Genomic DNA, 16,383 nt, shown 5'->3' with positions numbered 1-16,383 from the left:
ATAAATGCTGATGAGATATTCTTCTCCTAAACAAAAGGTGAGGTGACATGAATGAAATTAATGGGTAGTTATTGATAATTAATTATACAGCACAGCATCATGCTCTGGACACCTGGCACATCTCTGTGAGATAAATACACTTAATGTAATTATCCGTAATTCAGAGACACTTTCTCTAATTTATCTTTATATGAATGGGCGATTTCAAGGAAACCTATCACACTGAACATGTTGTCCGATCTGTGGGCTCCATGATACAGGAGTGGCTGAAAAGGTTAACGTATAGTTTTGTGAGAACATTTTCAGGATAACTTGGATTGTATTCATTTTAATTCTTATTCATTTTGGACTTTGGAGTCCAGTGGGTGGTCCTATTAGTGATTGACAGCTTTCCCTGTATAAGTGTGCATACAGATAGCTGTAGTAGGGCTGCCCACTGGACTCCTAAGCATAGAAACTGTAAGTAAGTAAATAAATTAAATGCAAGTTATACTGAATCTTTTCGTAGAAAACTGTATATCAATCTTTTCAGAACAGGGCTTAGAGGACTGCTTTTCTCTCAATCGATGGGGATCCCAGAGGTGGGACCCCCACCTAATAAACTATCATTAATGCCAAAGATGGAAATTCTTGTTTGAAGCAGCCAATTATGTTATGTTTATATTTTCTTTTATTATACTGGGGAATGGAAAGGCCATTCCTTAAAGAGAACCTGATTTCAATGGGCACGGTGCAATACCTAAAACCTCCTGGGGTGGAGCTGCAGGAATATAGATCAGTTACTGCTGAGTTCCGTCTCAGAACAGAACTGATTATTGGGGTATAAGCAGCAGACTACCTTGAAAGTGGTGGGTTGTCTAGAGACCCTTCCTGGATGTCCTAGGCAGCATATCCTGAGTTAAAGTTTCTACACCTAGTTAGAAGCAGAAGAGGCATTTTAAGTAATTTACCTAAAAAAGGTTACTATAAAGCCACCCTCAAGAAAGACACCATGAGATTTATTTTTCTGCCAGCCGTGGTAATGAAGAGACATTGTTAGACTCATTATAGTCCCTGGCAGGGCCGGTTTTAGACAAAATGTGGCCCTGGGCAAAATCAAAAGCGGGGCCCCAAATCTTGTAATAATGTACACACAGTTACTTTCTGTGGATTCTGGCCATCCCTCACATTTACACCCAATAAAGCTCCTCACACAGTTCTTCACCCTGATGGCCCTAGAATACGCAACATGCCTCCTCCCCTCACAGCAATGAGTTCCCTCACTCTCGGCATCTGAGAGTGTTAAAAACCGGAAGCGCGGGATTCCTCTTCAGGCGGGCTATTCCCCAGCAGAGATTGGGGAAAGCACCCGGTTCTAAAAATGAGCCACAGCCTGTACTGTTTCCAGGCTCATTGTTAGTATATCCCAGTTCAGGCCACTAGATGGCAGCACTGAACTGTGATATAGTGATTTTCTATACAGAATAATGGAGCAACTTTATATCTGATGATTGTAAGTTGTGGTCCACTTGGGAGACTTAACAAAAAAAATTAAAAAGATATAAAAAAAGTTTAGAAAATATAAAAAAACCTTTAAAAATTAAAAACAACCCCATTCCCCAAAATAAAAAGAAACAAATACAATAAAATAAAATAGCATTATGGGCATTGCCGCATGTGAAAATGTCTATACTATTAAAATATTTTTAAAAAGTTAGCCCATATGGTGAATGGTGTAAAAGAAATTTTTTTCATCACTTTATCTCCCCAAAAAATTGAATAAAAAGTGATCAGGTCATACAGAACCAAAAATGGTATTGTCAAGAGCAACAGATCATCCCGCAAAAAATGAGCCTCCATACATCTCCGTAGACATAACTATAACACAGTTATGAGGGTCAGAATATCGTGATGAAAAGAAAAAATATATTTTTTTACGAAGTGAGTCCTGATGAGGCTTAGCTTGCTGCAGTGAGCGGGCCTGTAGAGGTCATGAGCAGGGGTGCTGTTAGGGTTGCCACCTTTCCCAACAAAAAATAATGGTTACACAAGTTAAAAAGGTTGGTGTGGGTTAATACGAGTGTTATTTGATCATATTTTGCGCTTTGCTCCATTTTTTTCTCAATAAAATCTAACTTTTCTATCACTTTTCTAAGCCCAAAAATGACTTCACCGTTATGATTGTACAAAGAAGCACAACTATTATGCAAACTCTTTTTTAAATCTCAGTTTCTCTCAGATTCAGGAGATCATATGGTTTCTACAGATGGGTGTGTTTCCCACAAAAGAAAACATCAAGCTACAGAAGTTATGTAGCTTGATGAATCAATCATAAGCTCTACATGGACTACCAAGTCCCGGGAACAAGACTTTTGTTTATGCATTTCGACGGATTCATTTGATCCCCGTAACCTTGAAGAAGTAGAGTGAAGAGAATGTGAAAGCCATAGCCACCTTTTCTTTCCTTCTGTCCCAGGCATGGTTCTCACTTGTGTTGCCTTTTTAGAAGAACAGATATTGGAAGCTTCTGAATCTGCCATAGCTTTTCTCCCAAAACAGGATATGTGATCCAGGCAGATTACATCTCACTGAGGACCAACTAGAGGACCTTTTGCAGGAGGATTTTTCATAGCAAGTAATCGATAAACTATCAGCATCTGCTGCATCTACAAGGCCAGCTACAAGAAAGACATACCAGAATAAAAAAAAACCTTCTCATTTTGGTGTTTTAGCAAGCCGGTGTCTCAGGCCACAATCTTACAGTTCCTATAAGAGGTTCCATCATTTCATAATCTTTATCAAGAAATTGTTCTAGCAGCCATCTTTAAAGCCAATTTAGAAAACTCTAACCTTCAGTTCTTGGATGTATGAAGAGCAATTCTTTTATACACGATCTGAAAAACTTAATGCGATTGAGAAAGTATAAACTGCTAGGGTGCTTGGTCAGTAATCACACAACCAAGGTCGTTAACCCTTTAATTTGGGTTATGCAGATCGGTATATGTTGAGGCAGGATCACATTAATACTGGGTGGCATCTGCAACGTCTAACAGCGGCAAAGGGTCCCTTTAAGAAATATTCTTGATGCCAGTTGCAGTGAAACAACAATGGGACAAAGTCCCTTTAAGAAATGGTGCTGTGGTGGTACCCAGGTGTAGGAATGGCCGAGTGGTATAGGGTGGCCTACAATGTCCCTTAATGTTTTGTGTCACGGTGCTCCTACATGGATACACTGGACCCCAGGCGTTGTCTTCCGAAGCAGTAAAAGGGGAAAAGTTAACTTGGGGATGAAGAATAAATTGAGTCCAGACCTTGTGATGAAGTTGAAAAGCAGCTTTACTTTCAATAAACGTTTCTCCAAACGATTTACAGATTTTATCTTGGTTCCAGCAGGCTTTAGCATTAAAACTATGGCAGGCAAACTCCTCTCTGCTACATCTGTTGCTCTCTGGGTCTGCTGTACTGACAGGCTGGCTATAGAACTCAGCTTCTTCTTTATGCTGTACTTCACTTTGTAGTCTGGTCTGTCTCTAGATTTGTCCAGGGAAAACTCCTCCTGGCTTCTGAGGCTTTAAGCTGTGGCCTCCAATTCCAGCAGAGCTAAAGGTGCTCTAGCTGGCTTGGCTTTGCTTAGCTGGGGCACATCCAATGGTGACGTGCCCAGCCCTTGCTTCCTTCCCCTAGCAGGGGTTAAGCTAGACTGTTTTAGAAACTGGTCCCCACCCTTCCTGCAGGAAGTGGGACTTGTCCACTCCTCCACAGAGGGGGGTGTTAGAATGGAATGGAAAGCTCCATTCTATCTAACTGTAGCTCTGCCATATTTGCTGCCACCTGCTGGTGAACCAGGCACATGGGATTATAGATTATACTGACCCCACCCAACCAGAAATCTATTAACCATAAAATTAAAAGACACATGGACACATTATAATGGATAAAAATAGGCCACGGGCAACTTTATTAAAGAACAGCTCAATATTAAATAACCATAAAATTCCAATAATAATAAATAATAATCATAAAAACCACTGATTAGGCCAGCCTTAAGCTCGACCTAAATACCTGAATCAACTCATCCGCTTGCCACTTATTGGCGAGCGACCTTACCCAACAGACCATGCCACCTAAGCAGGGGGCATGGGCCCCACCCCATCCAAAGCTAATTCGATCATGGTCTGCAAATCCAAATTAAAAATATCCAGGCCAATCTCTGAACGATGAATTTTATCTGAAAAATAAAGGCCGGGCAAACCTCCTTCCAAGTCCATGTGCCTAAAAGAAAAACCCCAAACTAGTGGCATAAAACGAGCCATGATCCTGTTTATGCGAATTCTAATTTTATCCAAAAACTTAAAATTCGCATAAGACAGCCATAACAATCTCTGCACCATTTCAGAAAAAATCAGACGAGCATCCTGAAACAACCGCCTGACTCTGACTAAGGTCCGTTTCATACTAAATGCCAACTCAATAGTGCCTACCTTATCTACGTCATTACCACCTGCATGAAAAATAATAACATCCGGATCAGGATATAAAGAACACATTTCAAGGATTACATCTAGCACCCCTTCCCAACGCAATCCTCTAACCCCGTTCCAAAAAATTCGAACCTCATCTGTAGACCAGGAAAGATTGTCACCGTATGATCTTCCTAATGCTCTTCTATGGGCCCAGTGCACGAAGGAATGGCCGATGATCCATACGGTACTTCCTGTAAAAACCATAAAGAGAAACAAACAGCATTAAATAACCTGAAGTGACGGTCTGATATAGAGCTGAAAACGGTTAGAAGACCACCTTCCCAACGTTTTAATCCGAGACTTACTCATCCCCAAACGGGCCGCTGTAGTCGCAGCCCCAATCCTAAATGAATGAGACGTGATTTTAAAATCCTCCTTCAAGCATTTACTTAAAACTGTTCTAAATTGATATTGCGTTACTGGAGAGGAATCAACATGAACAAAAAACAAACCCCCACCTGCCGGCCTACAATGCCAGTAGCGTGACAGAATACTTACAGGGCAGATATCACCCGACTGGACTCTACCCACTCAGATCCAAGAACCCTTACCTGCCCGATCCGTCTTTGAACGAGGAAGAAAAAACTAAATATAATTACTATGCACACTCACGTTCGATCAGGCCAAACCCACATCAGATGTACTACTTTTAGGCAAGATCTCTGACTGAAGAAAATAGCAACGACTCATATGCATTATCGCAGATCAGCGACGTTACCTGACATAATGAAGACAATAACCCGGGGGAAATAGGACACCTATTATCCGGAAAACAATTACCCACTTTGTAACCCTTCAGAACCTGCTTAACCATAAAATAATCTAAAAACACAGGAACACCCAAAACTCGAAGAAAAAAGGACACGCCTGCCAAAACCCGCACCACAGTTGCATGCGCCAACTGCTCCTTAAAAAGATACAAACAAAAGGATAAGGTCGAACTTTCATCACCTACAAAAGGGGACTATCTCATAAACTTCACAAAACGGCACCACTTACCCCACGAACGGACATATTCTGACCAAGTAGCCGGGGCCAAAGACGACCTCAGATAGGACATACCTAGGACCAAATCAGATTCCAAAGATAAAGAGGCCATTCCTCCCCCTCTAGGTCGGCCCCCCTTGTCAATGCGTGAAAAACCTGAAACTGAAAACGAGAGAGCGCGTCAGCAATAGACTTATCCACACCTGGAATATGCCTAGCTTTAATCCAAATATTCAACTTTAAACACAACAAAACTAAATGACGCGACAACTTAACTAATGGACAATTGGACGATAAACAGTTAATAGCAAACAAAACCCCCTTATTATCAGTGTGCAGAAAAATCCTCTTATTAGCAAAAAACTTACCCCATAAAACTAAAGACACCACCACGGGAAACAATTCCAACGAAACAATATTCTTCGTCACCCCGTTCTCCACCCATGACGGATGCCATTTAGCGGCACACCAATGACCTTTCCAATAAGCTCCAAAACCACAAGACCCCGCTGCGTCTGTAAACAAATCCAAAGCAGGAGCAGAGACAAAATCATCCTGCCAATACGAACGACCATTAAACTGCTGAAAAAATTCCAACCACATTGACAAATCTTCTCTAACCTCCCTGCCCAAGTGTACATGAAAAACTGGGTTACGCATACCCGCCACCTTTGCTGCCAGTTGCCTACAAAAAACACGACCCATCGGAATCACTCTAGAGGCAAAGGCTAAAAGGCTTAATAGAGACTGAATTTCTTTCACTGTTGCATTCCGTCTACTCAACAACAAAGTGATATTTTATTCACCTTCTCAACCGGAAGCCTAAACTCACCTCTTTCAGAATCAATAACAATACCCAAATACTCCAAACAACTAACCGGATACACAGTTTTGTCAAACGCCAAAGGAACACCAAACTCAGAACAAATATTAAAAAAGGATTCTAACAGATCTGAACAAACCGAAGAGTTCACTGGACCAATAAACAAGAAATCGTCCAAATAATGCGTAACAGCACCCCGCATGCTCCTAGCCACAACCACCCACTCAAGGAAGGAAGAAAAATCCTCAAAATAAAAACAAGATAACGAACACCCCATTGGTAGACACTTATCAAAATAAAACAAACCCTGAAAATGAAAACCCAAAGAACTAAAAGCAGATGGGTGGATCGGCAATAGGCGAAAAGCGGACTGGATATCCGCTTTCGCCATCAAAGCCCTGTTGCCATAGCTACGCACCAGACTCACTGCTGAATCAAAAGTAGCATACTTAACTGCGCACAATGCTTTATCAATTTCATCATTCAGCGATGCCCCATAAGGAAATGACAAATGATGAATTAAACGATAAGCACCCGGCTCTTTTTTCGGTACCACCCCTAATGAGGAAATATGGAAATTAGCAAAAGAAGGGGATGGGAAAGGACCAGCAATCCGATCCAATGCCAACTCTTTCTCCAATATCGCCTGGACCACCAGCGGTAACTGTGCTACCGAAGATGTTATTCCTCCATAAACAACCCAATCCAGAGAAAACCGGTAACTGAAATCCTACCCCAAAACCCTCAAGGAGCAGAGCCCCCATCATGCGACTTGGGTATTGCTCTAGCCAAGGACGCATGCTCTCCAACTTTACCAGCGTCCATGCTCTTTGCAATAAATTCCCTGGTAGAAGGCAGATTGGGTAAATTGGCTATCTTAAAATAACGGACCATGGGGTGACTACCCCCACAGAATGTAAATTCATGCTTGTATTTACAGGACGAAGGCCATCGACATTAAACGCAAAGCACGTGCCTTTTCTCAACCCGGATTGTTGTCCTGTCAAAGCTGGCTGCTGCTTAGGTGCAGAAAAAGACGTACGCTGTGGAACCAACAAATTCAGCCACAACCCCACGTCCTTTGTGCCCCATTGCATGCTAGGATAAACAGCCAGCCGTTGCCTAACGCCCTCATCATATACAAACCAACCCAACCCCCCAAAATTCCTATAGGCTTCTAAAACATTGTCTAAATGCTGAAATAAACCTGAACATTTCTGTGGGAACTTCTCACCCATCACACTGCAAAATATACAATAAGGCTGTAACCAGTTATTAAACGTCCGAGGGATCGGACGCCTCCTATCCTCCTCTATCTTATCATCCCACCTTTCTAACTTAGCAATAAATTCCTTTGATGCTGGTAACAAGAATAAGACTACGAATTCATCCCTCCATATCTTTTCCTTCACAGACATGGACACAAATGAAAGCCCAGAGGTGAGACATCACAAGGGAGCGGCTCTTTATGAATAATCGTTTTTATTGATTTTGCATAGCGTATATTTACAAATGATATTCATTATGCAAAAGGGTATATATAAAGAGAACAATGGTATTACACCAATAACATTACAGAGCAATACAGTTGAGGGTGAGGCACAAACCCTCAATTTGCCTCATAAAGATAACAAGTAGTCAGAAGACAATGCAAGTATTCAATTATTATTGAACTTACTTTCCTTTGGTAGGAACTAAACTCTAAGTTCTTCACGGCCAACTTTATTAAAGAACAGCTCAATAATAAATAACCATAAAATTCCAAAAATAATAAATAATAATCATAATAACCACTGATTAGGCCAGCCTTAAGCTCGACCTAAATACCTGAATCAACTCGTCTACTTGGCACTTATTGGCGAGCGACCTTACCCAACAGACCATGCCACCTAAGCAGGGGGCATGGGCCCCACCCCATCCAAAGCTAATTCGATCATGGTCTGCAAATCCAAATTAAAAATATCCAGGCCAATCTTTGAAAGATGAATTTTATCTGAAAAATAAAGGCCGGGCAAACCTCCTTCCAAGTCCATGTGCCTAAAAGAAAAACCCCAAACTAGTGGCATAAAACGAGCCATGATCCTGTTTACGCGAATTCTAATTTTATCCAAAAACTTAAAATTCGCATAAGACAGCCATAACAATCTCGGCACCATTTCAGAAAAAATCAGACGAGCGTCCGGAAACAACCGCCTGACTCTGACTAAGGTCCGTTGCATACTAAATGCCAACTCAATAGTGCCTACCTTACCTACGTCATTACCACCTGCATGAAAAATAATAACATCCGGATCAGAATATAAAGAACACATTTCAAGGATTACATCTAGCACCCCTTCCCAACGCAATCCTCTAACCCCGTTCCAAAAAATTCGAACATCATCTGTAGACCAGGAAAGATTGTCACTGTATGATCTTCCTAATGCTCTTCTATGGGCCCAGTGCACGAAGGAATGGCCGATGATCCATACGGTGCTTCCTGTAAAAATCATAAAGAGAAACAAACAGCATTAATACAATGGTATTATACCAATAACATTACAGTGCAATACAGTTGAGGGTGAGGCACAAACCCTCAATTTGCCTCATAAAGATAACAAGAAGTCAGGAGACAATGCAAGTATTCAATTATTATTGAACTTACTTTCCTTTGGTAGGAACTAAACTCTAAGTTCTTCACTTTAGCAATAAAATTAAATAAAACGGAGACTGTAAAATATAAGGTCTATTGAGCAGCGCAGCGGCCTATTCTAGAAGATGATAAGCTATTCATGGTACATAATAGGGACTCAACATCCAGGGGGACCAGGTCTTTTTCTTTAAAGTCTGGCTTAACATTGTGTCTGGGAGAAGTCTCTCTCGTGGCATTAAGAGTGTGGATCACTTCGGAGATTGCCGGAGGATTCACTTCCTTCCAATGTCTTGTGATAACCAATTTAGCACTGAGTGATATATGTTCTATAACACGTCTGTCATCAAACGGTAGATCATCTATATAAAGAAACAGAAGGGCTAATGCTGGGGAAGGAGATAACCGTATACCAGTGGTTTGTGCTATCAGATCAAATATCGAACCCCAAAAGGGAATGAGTTTTGGACATGCCCAAAGTATGTGGAGAAGAGAACCGGTATTACCACATTCACGCCAGCAACAAGCCGAAGTACCAGGATAAATGATGCTTAGGCGATGAGGCGTATAGTACCACCTAAGAAGGGTTTTAATCCCGGCTTTATAATGTGTAACGCACTTAAAGGGATTCTGTCACCAGGTTTGACCCCTGTCAGCTAAACATATGCTGATGTTCAGGGCGTCTTCATGATTCCTAATGTGGGCTTATATATGTCATCTGTGGGCTTATTTAGCGAAAAAACAGCTATTACTAACCTATCAGTCAAACAAATAAGGTGCCCAAGGGGATGTTAATGGGTGCAAGATGCCCGCCGCACCCACCGCCGTTCGTGCCCAGCGCCGCCTTTCCGGACTTCTGCGCCGCCTCCTAATTCTCTGTGCCGCCTCTCGCTCTCCCTCCCTCCCCCCTCCTCCTGCTGTAAGATCTCGCGCATACAGGGGTTGAGCGAAGTGCTGGCGCATGCGCACTTCGCTGTAAGAAGCCAAATGGAGAAGTCCGTATGGGCACATCAGGCAGAGCACTGTGCACAAGCGCGAGATCTTACAGCAGAAGGAGGGGGGAGAGAGGGAGAGCTAGAGGCGGCACAGAGGATTAGGAGGCGGCGCAGAAGTCCGGAAAGGCGGCGCTGGGCACGAACGGCGGTGGGTGCGGCGGTCATCTTGCACCCATTAACATCCCCTTGGGCACCTTATTTGTTTGACTGACAGGTTAGTGTTTTTTAGCTAAATAAGCCCACAGATGACATTTATAAGCCCACATTAGGAATCGTGAAGACGCCCTGAACATCAGCATATGTTTAGCTGACACGGGTCAAACCTGGTGACAGAATCCCTTTAAATGTAACTCCAATAAAACGGACTGCCTCAGCCCATCTCTCCTCTGAAAATGACAATTTTAGTTCACTTTCCCATTTCAACAAGGGAGAAGATTTGCTAAATTTAGCCTTCTCATTTAGTATATTGTATAAATGATGAGTGGTATGATGCCTGAATAGAGAAGGTGACTGGAAAATCCTAATCACCTCTGGATGAGATCTAGGAGGGGAGAGAAGCAAATTACTGAGGCAGTGGTCTATTCTCATATAAGAGAGAAATTGTGAGGAAGGTACGCAGTATAATTGGCATATTTTATCAAAGGAAATCATGGCTGAGTTCTCCACTAATTGGGCAGAAGACATAATGCCAGCTGTGGTCCAGGGTGAGAGATCAATATTATTTATACACAAACTTAGAGTATTCATCGATACATGCGGTAAAATATTGAGATTGGTTGTGCCTTGTGATAAATGAAACTTGGACCACAATACAATAGCTTGTTTCACCATAATCAGAGGATGGTCTATACTCTTAGGTTTTAATAAAGATAGGTAGAGTAAATCCTTCAACGATCCATTAGGGGTAAGTATGGATTCCATCTTAACCTACGGTTTTGTTGAAAGTGGATTCCACCACTCTCTAGTAAAAGAAAGACTAATAGAGAGAAAGTAATCTTTGATGGAGGAAGGCCTAGTCCACCAACCTGTTTCCTTCTGAACATAATAGATTGGGCAACTCTAGGACGACTAGATTTCCATATATAGCTATTGGTAATTTTTTGAGCGTCTCTGAAGAAGGACTCAGGAACTGGAACAGGTAGCGCCCGGAAAATATAGATGAGCTTAGGTAAAGTCATCATTTGAAATTACGCTATTCTGCCAACCCAAGAAACCTCTTGCATGTTAAAAGAAGCGAAATCCTTAGTCAAAGTGGTGAGAAGTGGTGCATAATTGTGTTGGTATGCGAGTGAACAAGGGTAGGACAATTTGATTCCCAAGTAAGGGAGATGTGATGTTTGCCAGTCAAGCGGAAACATATTCTTTAGGACTCTTAGCTCTGTCAGAGGGATGTTAACAGGGAGCACTTGGGATTTGGAGTTATTCATTTTGTAATATGAGAGACCGCCATAATGAGAAATAATGGAAAATGCGTGAGTTAATGATTGATTAGGATTAGTCATTGTTAAAATAATGTCGTCAGCGTATAGTGATATTACATGGGACTTTGAACCTATTCGTAGTCCGTGTATGTCGGGCGAGAGGCGAATGTGTTGAGCAAGGGGTTCTAACGCCAGAATAAATAAAAGGGGGGAGAGAGGATATCCCTGCCGGGAACCATTAGTAATGTGGAAGCTTTTTGAGAGTACCCCATTGACAAAATTCTTTGCTATAGGGTCTGAATATAAACCTCGGATTGATTGAATAATAGGGCCAGTAAAACCCATGGATTCAAGAACAGAAAAAGCATAATGCCAGTGGAGGCGATCAAACGCCTTTTCTGCGTCCAGGGTAACCGCAACCATGGGAGTGTTGCGTAATTCCGCAACATTAATGATGTTAAACAAGCGTCTAGTATTATCAGATGCCTGTCTGCCTTTCACAAAGCCTGATTGGTCATCACCTATTAATTGGGGAAGGATTGGGGCTAGCCTGGAAGCAATCAGTTTAGCAATGATTTTTATGTCAGAGTTTAGAAGGGATATTGGCCTAAAATTTTGGGGGAGTCCGGGGGTTTGCCAGGTTTGGGTAATGTAACAATTAGTGCCATCAACATATCTGAAGGGAAGGAAGAGCCAGACATCGTCTTTTGAAACAGTGGTAGAAGGAAAGGGGCTAAAGTAGGGTAATAGTGTTTGTAATATTCATTCCGTCTGGGCCTGGAGATTTTCCCAGGGGGAGGGAAGAAATTAATTAATTACCGTATTTTTCGCCCCATAAGACGCACTTTTTCTTCCCCCAAAATGGGGGAGAAATGCCCCTGCATCTTATGGGGCGAATGCCTGTCGTTTTACTTCGCAAGCTGCGATGTAGGAGCGAGCGGGGACTCGGGGAGGGACTGGGAGGAGGATCTGGGGGCTGGCAATAGCGGCGGGGCGGTGCAGTCAGTGCAGTATAGCCCCGCCCCGCTGCTCCGGTATACTAATATAAGATGTCATATTCATTTATTGGTTATTAAACATGCCCCCTCAGTCCTATTACTACCTTACATCCTATTCGCATCTGTAGAATTCAGGCAGGCCAGGCGGGCGGCAGCGTAACTCTTGTCATGTGCCTGAATGAAGCCGGCGGCGCAGGCAAGTGACGTCAGTGAGAGACGCGCCGGCCGCCCGGCTTGGGCTGCCTGAATTCTACAGAAGCGATTAGGATGTAAGGTAGTAATAGGACTGAGGGGGCATGTTTAATAACCAATAAATGAATATAACATCTTATATTTGTATACTGGCGGCAGCGGGGGGGGGGGAGGCGGGGGGGATCTGTGGATGGCACAGTTATGTGCTGGGGGGGTCTGTGGATGTCACTGTTATGGGCTGGGGGGGGTCTGTGGATGTCACTGTTATGGGCTGGGGGGGGGGTCTGTGGATGGCACTGTTATGGGCTGGGGGGTCTGTGGATGGCACATATATAACAGTGCCACCCACAGATCCCCCCAGCCCATAACAGTGCCATCCGCAGATCCCCCCCTGTAACAGTGCCAGCCACAGATCCCCCCCCTGTAACAGTGCCAGCCACAGATCCCCCCCCTGTAACAGTGTCAGTCATCCACAGATCCCCCCCATAACAGTGTCAGTCATCCACAGATCCCCCCCATAACAGTGTCCGTCATCCACAGATCCCCCCACAACAGTGACCGTCATCCACAGATCCCCCCACAACAGTGACCGTCATTCACAGATCCCCCCATAACAGTGTCCGTCATCCACAGATCCCCCCATAACAGTGACCGTCATCCACAGATCCCCCCCATAACAGTGTCAGTCATCCACAGATCCCCAGTAATAGTGCCATCCACAGACCACCATTAGTTCCAAACCCACCAAACACACAGCACACCTTTTGGTTAAAAAATTTTTTTTTCTTATTTTCCTCCCCAAAAACCTAGGTGCGTCTTATGGGCCGGTGCGTCTTATAGGGCGAAAAATACGGTAAATTCAAGATCTTGGATTAGGGGCGTTTAGTTGTGATAGGTGAGATTGGGATAGCTTGGGCAGTTTAGCTTTGTCTATAAAGTCTTGTACTAGGGATTCATAATCAGTTGGAAGGGATAAGCTATCCTTAAGATTATATAAGTCATTGTAGTAGAGGCGGAATTGCTCTGCTATATCTCTTGGATCAATAACTTTCGATTTAGTCGTAGGATGTAAGAGGAAGGGGATCCTAGATTTTGCTTGCTGGTGTTTTAGTTTTGAGGCTAGAAGTTTTCCTGCTTTGTTTCCCTGAGCGTAATATCTGGCCTTAGTGCGCATAAGGGTTTTAGTAAAGTCATTGTTAAGGAGACACATTAATTTATCCCTTTCAATGCGCAGGTCAGTGGCTGTCTCAACAGATGGAAGTCGCTTATTTTTTGATTCTAGAGTCGAGATCCTTGCTAGAGTATCTGTTAGTTCTTTTTCCCTTTTTTTCTTTTCTATGTGATTAATTTGTATTAAGATGCCTCTTATGAATGCCTTGTGTGCTTGCCATACTACGTATGGGTCAGGAACTGAGTTTGCATTTAACTGAAAGTATTCCTGTAGGGCTTTTGTAATTGCAAGTTTGTGTTTAGGATGGGAAAGGATAAATGGGTTATTCCTCCAAACTGGAGGGGGAGAAGATTGGAATTTTTCTGCCAACTGGAGTAAGACCACACATACCAAGACAACGTATCTGCCCCGGGGATCTATCACCTGTGAGAGTAGAAAAAAGGACACAGAGTTTCTGACAGCGATAAAAACTCCTCTGTTTTTCTGTACGTTATGAGAATGAATTATAGTTGGGAACAAGCGGTGTCTAATCCTGTAGGCATCTTTCTGCAACAAGTGGGATTCCTGAATACACAGTACATCAGCTTTACCAGACATCGCCTCTTTCCAAAGATAAGCCCTCTTCTGTGGAGGGAGCGGCTCTTTATAAGAAATCTCAATCACCCCTTTCCCCCTAGAAGGTAACAGCAAAGGAAGGGAGTCCTCACTATCCGAGTCCCCCCCCCTCCCCTGATCACCTGCACGCCACGCATCAGTAACGTCACCCGCCAAAGCGGACGGACCCACAGGCGCAGGTAAAGGGGGGACCAAACTCTGCAAGGAGGACAAAACTTTCGACAAAGATGCTAAAACAGGTGCTAAACCAGTGACACACTCGCCCCCAGACGCAGCCCCCGGTTGATCCGCAGATGGACTGGATTCGTCAGGCGGCTGAAAGGACTCTTCTTGGCACGCATCACCCAGCTGCTCAACGCCAGAGCGGAGCTGCTGGGCCAGACGCTGCGCTGAGGGAAACCGACTCCTGCGCTGCCGGTTCTTCTTATGGTGCGGTGCAACAGAAGAACAGCCGTCCTGCAGAGATGGCTGGGAACCTCTTCTCCCAGCAGGCAGAGCGGAACCAATATTCTTTCCAAAGTTTCCAGGGGACCCTGAACTGTGGTGCGCAACCAGAACTGACGTCATCCGCTTGAGGCCACTTCCTGTTCTGGCAGCAGACACCGTTCGCTTCTCCGCAGCACGCCGATCAGGTGAGGACCTGCAGAGGGTGGGAGAGAAAATTGTGCGCTGCCTCCTCTCACGCTGCAAGGAGCGCAGGAGAGACAGCTGGAGTCACCGCATCCACCGACGAAACAGCCGCTGATCCAGACGCCGGGACCACATCGCATGGCTCCAAAACGTCCGGCCCAGATAAAGAGAGGTCCAGCAGGCAGGCATCCAACCAGGCAGCTGTTTCTCTGTCCTCTGCACGCCACTTGAGCTCCGACTGAAGGCAGGGAAGCAGTCCACCCAGGCGGGCAGTCTTGACCGGCAGCAGGAGGGCAGCTGGATCCTCAACACAGCTTGGCAGTCAGCCTAATACCGGTCACCTCATCTTATATACACAATCTTCCCCACCACCCCAAACTGCTTCTCCAATGCCTTACCTGTTGCTGGGGGACCGAAAACTTCCAAGCCCCAGCAACCATTCACCCATAGGATCCCTACCTAGCCAATCACCCTCAATCTTCCCTCCACCTAGCAACCAAGCTAAATTTAGCCACCTTGGCCACTGGATTTCTTGGCGGGAAATCATCTAGGCGGGAAAATCTCCCGCAAAAAAACTCAATACCAGCCCTTGGGATAATCATAATCCCATGAAGATCCCTCCAAATGGGATTTTCGGGATCCTAACATTTCACGTGAACATAGTTACAAAATAGGAAATGCACAGTGTTTGGACCTGGAAAAATACACATGATAACATGAGGTTAACCAGTAAAGACAGTAGCGGGGTGCAGAAGTGGTAATGCCACTCTGGGGCGTTACACATCTCCCTTTGCTGTGATATAGGTGGCCCCTGTGGCATGGTAACAGTAATACAGATGCTGGATATCCCCCTGTAGTATGTAATTTCAAGATATTTTAACTTGGAACTGTAGTTCAGCCAAAGTGTTTGTTGGCAGTTGTGCATAGTAGATCTGTCTCCCCATCCAGACCCAGACATTCTTGATGGGAGAGAGATCTGGTGATTGAACTGGTCAGGGGATCTGCTTGATACCCTGAAGAGCACGTTGTGTAGTGCAGGTAGTGTGTGGGTGTTATTTTGTTGGAGAAAAAAGGGGGTAGGACTGGTTCCATAATGTCCTAGAGATACCAGATACCAGGTCAATGTTTCCTACATGAATACCAAACAGAAACGGGCATAGGTAACTTATGGTGCCCCACACCATGACACCTGGTGTTGGTCTGTGCATGATGGCAGTAGGCGCTCTCCAGCCCTCCTGCAAACTGTGATGTGCCCATCATTAGAACCAAGGCAGAGCCTGCTTTCATCACTGAACACTATTGTTTGCAGTTGATGGCTGCATTAAGATTTCACTTCACTGGAACTAAAAGCTGGTTTACACTGCCCGACTATCAGGCAGATTAACGGGGATAAAAGTTCCTATGAAGTAATAGGCTGCCC

The 16,383-nt window shown here is 44.0% G+C and overlaps 1 long non-coding RNA gene across 1 annotated transcript; it reads right to left on the bottom strand.

Annotated features, from left to right (window-relative positions):
- Nucleotides 1-3,783: 3,783 nt before the first annotated feature.
- LOC121001134 lies at nucleotides 3,784-15,730 on the bottom strand. The gene is made up of 3 exons (XR_005778987.1): nucleotides 15,617-15,730; nucleotides 5,468-5,470; nucleotides 3,784-3,813 (listed from the first exon to the last, which is right to left on the bottom strand). It is a non-coding gene; the product is annotated as an uncharacterized LOC121001134 (long non-coding RNA).
- Nucleotides 15,731-16,383: the final 653 nt, after the last annotated feature.

This window comes from Bufo bufo, chromosome 5 (genome assembly GCF_905171765.1).
Source record: "Bufo bufo chromosome 5, aBufBuf1.1, whole genome shotgun sequence".
Lineage (NCBI taxonomy): Eukaryota > Metazoa > Chordata > Amphibia > Anura > Bufonidae > Bufo > Bufo bufo.
Note: the sequence above shows the minus strand (reverse complement) of the source record. Positions and strands in the feature narration are given on the sequence as shown.